The following is a 7,793-nucleotide window of genomic DNA, read 5'->3' as shown; positions in this document are numbered from 1 at the left end:
CTCTCTAGTTCTTCTTCACTTTCTGCCATAAGGGTGGTGTCATCTGCATATCTGAGGTTATTGATATTTCTCCTGGCAATCTTGATTCCAGTTTGAGCTTCATCCAGCTCAGCGCTTCTCATGATGTACTCTGCATAGAAGTTAAATAAGCAGGGTGACAATATACAGCCTTGACGTACTCCTTTTCCTATTTGGAACCAGTCTGTTGTTCCATGTCCAGTTCTAACTGTTGCTTCCTGACCTGTATACAGATTTCTCAAGAGACAGGTCAGGTAGTCTGATATTCCCATCTATTTAAGAATTTTCCATAGTTTATTGTGATCCACACAGTCAAAGGCTTTTGCATAGTCAATAAAGCAGAAGTAGATGTTTTTCTGGAACTCTCTTGCTTTTTCGATGATCCAGCAGATATTGGCAATTTGATCTCTGGCTCCTCTGCCTTTCCTAAAACCAGCTTGAACATCTGGCAGTTCATGGTTCATGTATTGCTGAAGCCTGGCTTGGAGAATTTTGAGCATTACTTTACTAGCGTGTGAGATGAGTACAATCATGTGGTAGTTTAAGCATTTTTTGGCATTGCCTTTCTCTTGGGATTGGAATGAAAACTGACCTTTTCCAATCCTGTGGCCACTGCTGAGTTTTCCAGATTTGCTGGCATATTGAGTGCAGCACTTTCACAGCATCATCTTTTAGGATTTGAAATAGCTCAACTGGAATTCCATCACCTCCACTAGCTTTGTTCGTGGTGATGCTTCCTAAGGCCCACTTGACTTCACATTCCAGGATGTCTGGCTCTAGGTGAGTGATCACACCATCGTGATTATCTGGGTCATGAAGATTTTTTTTGTACAGTCTTTCTGTATATTCTTGCCACCTCTTCTTAATATCTTCTGCTTCTGTTAGGTCCCCACCATTTCTGTCCTTTATTGGGCCCATCTTTGCATGAAATATTCCCTTGGTATCTCTAATTTTCTTGAAGAGATCTCTGGTCTTTCCCATTCTATTATTTTCCTTTATTTCTTTGCAATGATCACTGAGGAAGGCTTTCTTATCTCTCCTTGCTATTCTTTGGAACTCTGCATTCAAACGGGTATACCTTTCTTTTCTCCTTTGCTTTTTGCTTCTCTTCTTTTCACAGCTATTTGTAAGGCCTCCTCAGACAGCCATTTTGCTTTTTTGCATTTCTTTTTCTTGGGGAAAAAGAAATTTTCCCCTGTCAAAAGAAATTGATCCCTGTCTCTTGTACAATATCATGAACCTCCACCCATAGTTCATCAGGCACTCTGTCTATCAGATCTAGTCCCTTAAATCTATTTCTCACTTCCACTGTATAATCATAAAGGATTTGATTTAGGTCATACCTGAATGGTCTAGTGGTTTTCTCCACTTTCTTCAATTTAAGTCTGAATTTGGCAATAAGGAGTTCATGATCTGAGCCACAGTCAGCTCCCAGTCTTGTTTTTGCTGACTGTATAGAGCTCCTCCATCCTTGGCTGCAAAGAATGTAATCAATCTGATTTCAGTGTTGGCCATCTGGTGATGTCCATGTGTAGAGTCTTCTCTTCTGTTGTTGGAAGAGGTTGTTTGCTATGACCAGTGTGTTCCCTTGGCAAAACTCTATTAGCCTTTGCCCTGCTTCTTTCTGTACTCCAAGGCCAAATTTGCCTGTTATTCCAGGTGTTTCTTGACTTCCTACTTTTGCATTCCAGTCCCCTATAATGAAAAGGACATCTTTTATGGGTGTTAATTCTAGAAGGTCTTGTAGGTCTTCATAGAACTGTTCAACTTTGGCTTCTTCAGCATTACTGGTCGGGGCATAGACTTGGATTACTGTGATATTGAATGGTTTGCCTTGGAAACGAACAGAGATCATTCTGTCGTTTTTGAGATTGCATCCAAGTACTGCATTTTGGACTCGTTTGTTGACTATGATGGTTATTCCATCTCTTCTAAGGGATTCCTACCCACAATAGTAGATATAATGGTCATCTGAGTTAAATGCACCCATTCCAGTCCATTTTAGTTTGCTGATTCCAAGAATGTCAACATTCACTCTTGCCATCTCCTGTTTGACCACTTCCAATTTGCCTTGATTCATGGACCTAACATTCTAGCTTCCTAGGCAATATTGCTCAGACCTTGCTTCTATCACCAGTCACATCCACAACTGGGTGTTGTTTATGCTTTGGCTCCATCCCTTCATTCTTTTTGGAGTTATTTCTCCACTGATCTCCAGTAGCATACTGGGTACCTACCCACCTGGGGAGTTCATATTTCAGTGTCCTATCATTTTGCCTTTTCATACTGTTCATGGGGTTCTCAAGGCAAGAATACTGAAGTGCTTTGCCATTCCCTTCTCCAGTGGACCACATTTTGTCAGAATTCTCCACCATGACCCGTCCGTCTTGGGTGGCCCTTCATGGCATGGCTCATAATTTCATTGAGTTAGACAAGGCTGTGGTCCACGTGATCAGATTGGTTAGTTTTCTGTGATTGTGGTTTCAGTCTGTCTGCCCTCTGATGCCCTCTCTCAGCACCTACTATCTTAGTGGGGTTTCTCTTACCTTGGGCTTGGGGTATCTCTTCATAGCTGCTCCAGGAAAACACAGCTGCTGCTCCTTACCTTGGACGTGGGGTTTCTCATCTCGGCCGCTCACCGCTATGCTTAAATCTTAAGGTAAGCCTTTTTTTTTTTTTTTTTTTTTTTTACCATTTGCAAGCAGGATTTATTCACTGCTACAAAAAAAAAAATAATAAATAATAATAACCTAATCTGAACTGGAGCTGAGGCTGCTGTAGGTTGCAAAGGTAACTCATAAACTCAAATTCAAAACAGTTTTATGGTTCATATTGATTGATTTTTAAATATTGTTCACTTGAACTTCTAAAATAAATTTACACTGCTAAACTGTCCTTTCTATCTACATAACAGATGTAAGTTATCCCAATAAAATTACCCTTGAAAAAAGACTAAAAGCCTCCTAAGAAATTTCTAACAACAATAATTTGGGGGGATAAGTATGTCCCATACAGTGCATAGGATATTTTTTAGTATTTTTTAAAATATTTTTGGTAATTTTAGTGTTGTTTATCTGAAATTCATTTATCTGGGCATTTTATATTTTACCTGGCAACTCTACCCCAAATCCAAAGTGACTGACTCACCATGTTGGGATATTTGTTCAGCTTGGTTTGATTTGGTCTGGTGTTATTAATTCTGGTTTAGGTTTTGTTTTTTATTGGCTTCCCTGCCATATCTCTTACCTGGGGCAGTCCTCGGCTTTCTCAAACGAGTGAGATGACTAACAGCCATCATTCCGCCCACCTTTCAAAGGGTGCAGACATCAGAAGATGATAAGAGGGAAGAAACCTGGACGCGGAGCCACCAAGAGGTGACTCTCTGAATGAAGACAAAGTGGGGAGAGCCGTGGGCTTCTTAGGGGAGCCATTTCCCCTTCTTTGATGGGAACCCTGCGACATGAGCCCTCTGTTTAAAGGACCATGCCGGTGCTCTCTTCCCCAGCACACATACCAACACTGGAATGACACAGCGAAGGTTAGCAAGGCCCCTGCGCAAGGATGACATGCAAACCTGTGAAGTTACCAAAGGGGAAAGAAGAGGGGGGAATAAATTAGGAGCTTAGGATTAACAGATACACACTGCTGTATATAAAATAGATAATCAACAAGGAGTTACTATATAACATAGGGAACACTGCTCAATATTTGTAATAACCTACAGGGAAAAGAATCTGAAATAGAATATATATATGTGTGTGTGTGTATATGTATATATATATATGTATGCATGTGCCTGCTAAGTCATGTCTGACTCTGCTACGCTATGGACTATAGCCCGCCAGGCTCCTCTGTCCATGGGAGTCTCCAGACAAGAATACTGAAGTGGGTTGCCATTTCCTCCTCCAAGGGACATTCCCAACCCAGGGATCGAAATTGCATCTCCTGCATTGGCAGGAGAATTCTTTACCGTTGCACCACCTGGGAAACCTCTCTCTGTATATAACTGAATCACTCTGCTGTATACCCAAAACTAACACAGCATTGTAAATCAACTGTACTTCATTTAAAAAAAAAAAAAAAAAAAAAGCCTATAGGTACGTGGACAATGAATTAAACACTCAATATGCAAACAGCTCCAGTAAGTTAAAGAGAAAGCTGTCAGCTCCCAGTAGAAAAATGAAAGGACGCGTCTGCAATGCAGCAGAATCCAGCGCCTACTAACCATGCATCTCAGGGAGGATCCTCAACGTCACCAAGTCTCGCACAGACCATAGGGTCTATGAGCGGGATTAATATGAAGGGGAAATGAAACAATGCTCCCCAGAAGACACTCAGTGATGACTCTGTTCCCTTGTTAGTGAAAGCCATACTTAATCATTCCAAAGAAAAACTACACATAAATAAGCAAAAAAAAAAAAAAAAAAGAGGGAAAAATTCTACTTTACTAGAAATTAACTGAAATTAAAATAATAATGATGCATCATACTATACTTATGAAATTGGCAAAGATTTTAAGGATTTTAATAACATTATTTAAAAGAGCAAAAAATATTCATAAATATTCAATGAATGAAGAATGATGCAATAATAAGAGAATAAACATATAAAGAATGGTTAAATAAACAGGAATTTTTAAACAAATAAAGGAATGGTTAAATAAATTATGAAATTTTTATGCTGCACATTATAAAAATGACCATATAGTATTTTTATAACAAGAAAAAAAATGTTGGTTAAAGAAAAATAAAACTGAAATACTGGGAAATGAATGTGTGTTGGGAAGAGATTTACAGAATGTTCTCTGCACGTGTGTATAACAAACTTTTTCCTCCCCCCGCCCCTTCCTCGTCTCTGTCTCCGTGTCTTTCCTTGCCTCTGTCTCTGTTTTTGTCTCTCTCCCCCTCCTCCCTCTTCCCCAGAAAGAACAGAGAGTCCCAGTTTCCTATGATAAACTGCCTTCAGTGAGGGTCTTACAGAATCCTGAGTGATGGGAGGATGGTTACGGACTCAACATTCTATTTTTTTTTTTTTTCAACATTCTATTTTGAAACATCCCACTTTGAACTTTCTGGAGGCACTCTTCCTGTTAGACCTGCTCCTTCTCCAGCTCCTTACAGACAACCATCATCCATCCCAAGGGCTGGGGGCCACCCGGAGAAAAGAAGGACCTGGGTTAATTGTAGAAACACCGGGAGAGTTCATGTTGGACCCTCCCAGGCCCTTGTCCTTAATCCTACACCAACATCCAGTGGCTGCATTCCGCATTCATTTCCCAAAACAAGATGTAGCAAAGCACCAAACCCAAGAGTCCGCTCAGGGAGCCCGGGTCTGACGGGTACATGGACACTAAGTTAGAGCACTGCAGAGAGGCAGTGAGACTGCTGTTGTCATGAGGAGGTGCACATAGCATGATGAGCACCAGGGGAATAAGGAAAGGGGTCCAGGAGTCTGTCTGGGGCAGCTTCACAAGGGACATGCAGGAGCAACTGGAATCTTTGAAGCTGAGAAGAATATTCCAGATCAAGAGAACCACATACTCAGAGCCACCAAATTTGAGATCATGGCAGATTTGGGACCCTGCAGGTGTTTAATGTGGGAGTGGGGGAGATGCGGCTGGGCCAGGCCGGACAGAGCCCTGCATGCTCAGTAAGGGGCACTGGCTTCATCTTGGTCATGCCACGTGATACAAGAACAGGAGGAGACTGGCCAGGATCAGCTGCTGTGGACACTCGATCACAGGCCCCTCCCCTGCCTCTCCGTGCTCAGGAGGGGTCTGCCTCAAGCCCCGGTTTTCAGATGCTCCCTGCAGAGGGTTTGGTTCAAACACCAGGCAAGGAGGTTTCCAAGTAACAATCATCACTTCAGCCATCAGGATAGTCACCCATCCAAAGCACAAGGCCACAGACCTTTACTAGACCTGTCTGGAGCTCCCAGCCGTGGCCCCCAAGAAGATGTTTGTCTGAACAGTGGCTGAAAGCCGTGTCCCTGTTCTCACCAGGTCCAACCTGCAGCCCAGGGGCTCTGGTGGACTGGCAGTGGCCTCTCTCCCCCATCCTGATCTCAGGGCTCAGCTGGGGAGGCCTGGAGTCCCTCTATCCTCCTCCCGGGACAGGTCAGGCATGCCTCCAGCCACGTACAGCAGGTCCAAGGAAACAAATAAAGCCCCACCATTAACTCCTTGCCAGCACCGGCCCTGCTTTCTTTAAATCCAATTGCAATCTTAGAAACCCGACATCGCCTGAAACAAAAGCCTCACTGATGCCTGGAAGATGGCTTTGGCAAAAGTAGAGCTCATTTCAGAAAATCAAAGCAAAGAAAAATATTGAATACAATTCAGGGGCATAATGCATTATTATGGGCTTTTATGGATTTTATGTATAATTTCGTGTAAAGTTAAGAGGCTGAAGCGATCTCTTACATTCACTGTATTATCAGCCCAGCTCCAAACAATGTTCCACATCTTATTATGTTCACAGTTGACACACTCTCAGACAAATGTGCAGCTGTCTTACTCTGCTATTCATTTCCTCATTACTATTTTATAAATATATGATTAACAGTTATTGCAGCTGCCTAATTCACATTTATTGCAAATGCAACCCCACAAATGAATGCTCAAAGCAAAGAGATGTGGTTTTAGAGTAATTTAAATTTTACAGTTCCATTTACCCTGCTTTTTAATTTACTGCATAATGACCCCATTAGAATAAAGCACATCTGGAAGTTCTTTGGGGAACATTTAATTTTCTGTGGCTTCAGTACTAACAGAACTTGTACCATAAAGCCCACAGATGCCTAGAAGACTGTACAAATTTCCACGTTTTATGCCAAGATGCTGGTTAATTGTACAGACGAAACAACTACAGCAAAAAGTGGAAGATTTTCTTCCCCGGGTTGAAAACCAAAGACACCAACCCAGGATCTTGCCCTTGGCAAAGTTTGTACCCCAGAAACCTGAAAATAGCTTCCTGCTTTTTGATGTCCCCTTAGCCCGGTTCCTTTGCAGGAAAGGAGGCCACCTGGGGCTGTGAGTTCTCCGGGAGTTTCTGTTGCTTCCCCCCACCCGCCGCACGACTTTCTCCCCAACCTTCTTTGGCCCTCATTGTGTGAAAGGGAAAGCAAGGTAGTTTGCAGAGCTCTGGATGCCTGAGCAGCTGGGGTGTGAGCCAGGCTCAGCCTGGTCTTCATCTGCTCCCAAGGAGGCTACGGATGCAGCCAGATTCCAGCAGGTCACATTAACGGAGTCGTTCAGAGCATCCGAAATTGATTTGAATATTCAGTACAGATCAGTGCAGCAGAACTCATGTATGAGAAATAATGCGAATCCATTGCCATTGATTAGCTAATTTATGTTCTACAACTAATCGAAGCACAAATCTCATTAGCCACAGGTCAGTAAGGCTCAGAGAGAAAAAGATAATCATTTTGGTAGCCTAGTTGGCTGTAAAGACACAATTAGAAGCCGGCGGATTTTCCAGGCTTCTTTGCCCATCCTCCCAGCTCCCAGGCCAACTACGAAGGGAATGAGAGGTGGCTCTTCCCCTCGGTTCCGCCGGCCACTGGGAAAAAGATCTTCATCTGTAATCATCCAAGGTGCTTCTTTCATTTCATGCAATAACAACAAACGCGACTTCACTGCTTGAGACACCCAGAGAGCCCGTAAGCTATTTAGAGCCACCACCTGCACTGAGAGCACAATCTTAATTATTACCTTTTCCATATTTTAAGCATTGGGTAAATAGAAGGTTTCAAGGCTGGGACAGGGAGGTAGG

At 42.7% G+C, this 7,793-nt stretch overlaps 1 non-coding gene across 1 annotated transcript; it reads left to right on the top strand.

The window, feature by feature from the left end:
* The first annotated feature begins 3,507 nt into the window (after positions 1–3,507).
* Positions 3,508–3,614, top strand: LOC133070873 (U6 spliceosomal RNA). Its single transcript, XR_009696274.1, has one exon. It is a non-coding gene; the product is annotated as a U6 spliceosomal RNA (small nuclear RNA).
* Positions 3,615–7,793: the final 4,179 nt, after the last annotated feature.

The sequence above is a fragment of the Dama dama genome, chromosome 15 (assembly GCF_033118175.1).
Source record: "Dama dama isolate Ldn47 chromosome 15, ASM3311817v1, whole genome shotgun sequence".
Lineage (NCBI taxonomy): Eukaryota > Metazoa > Chordata > Mammalia > Artiodactyla > Cervidae > Dama > Dama dama.
Note: the sequence above shows the minus strand (reverse complement) of the source record. Positions and strands in the feature narration are given on the sequence as shown.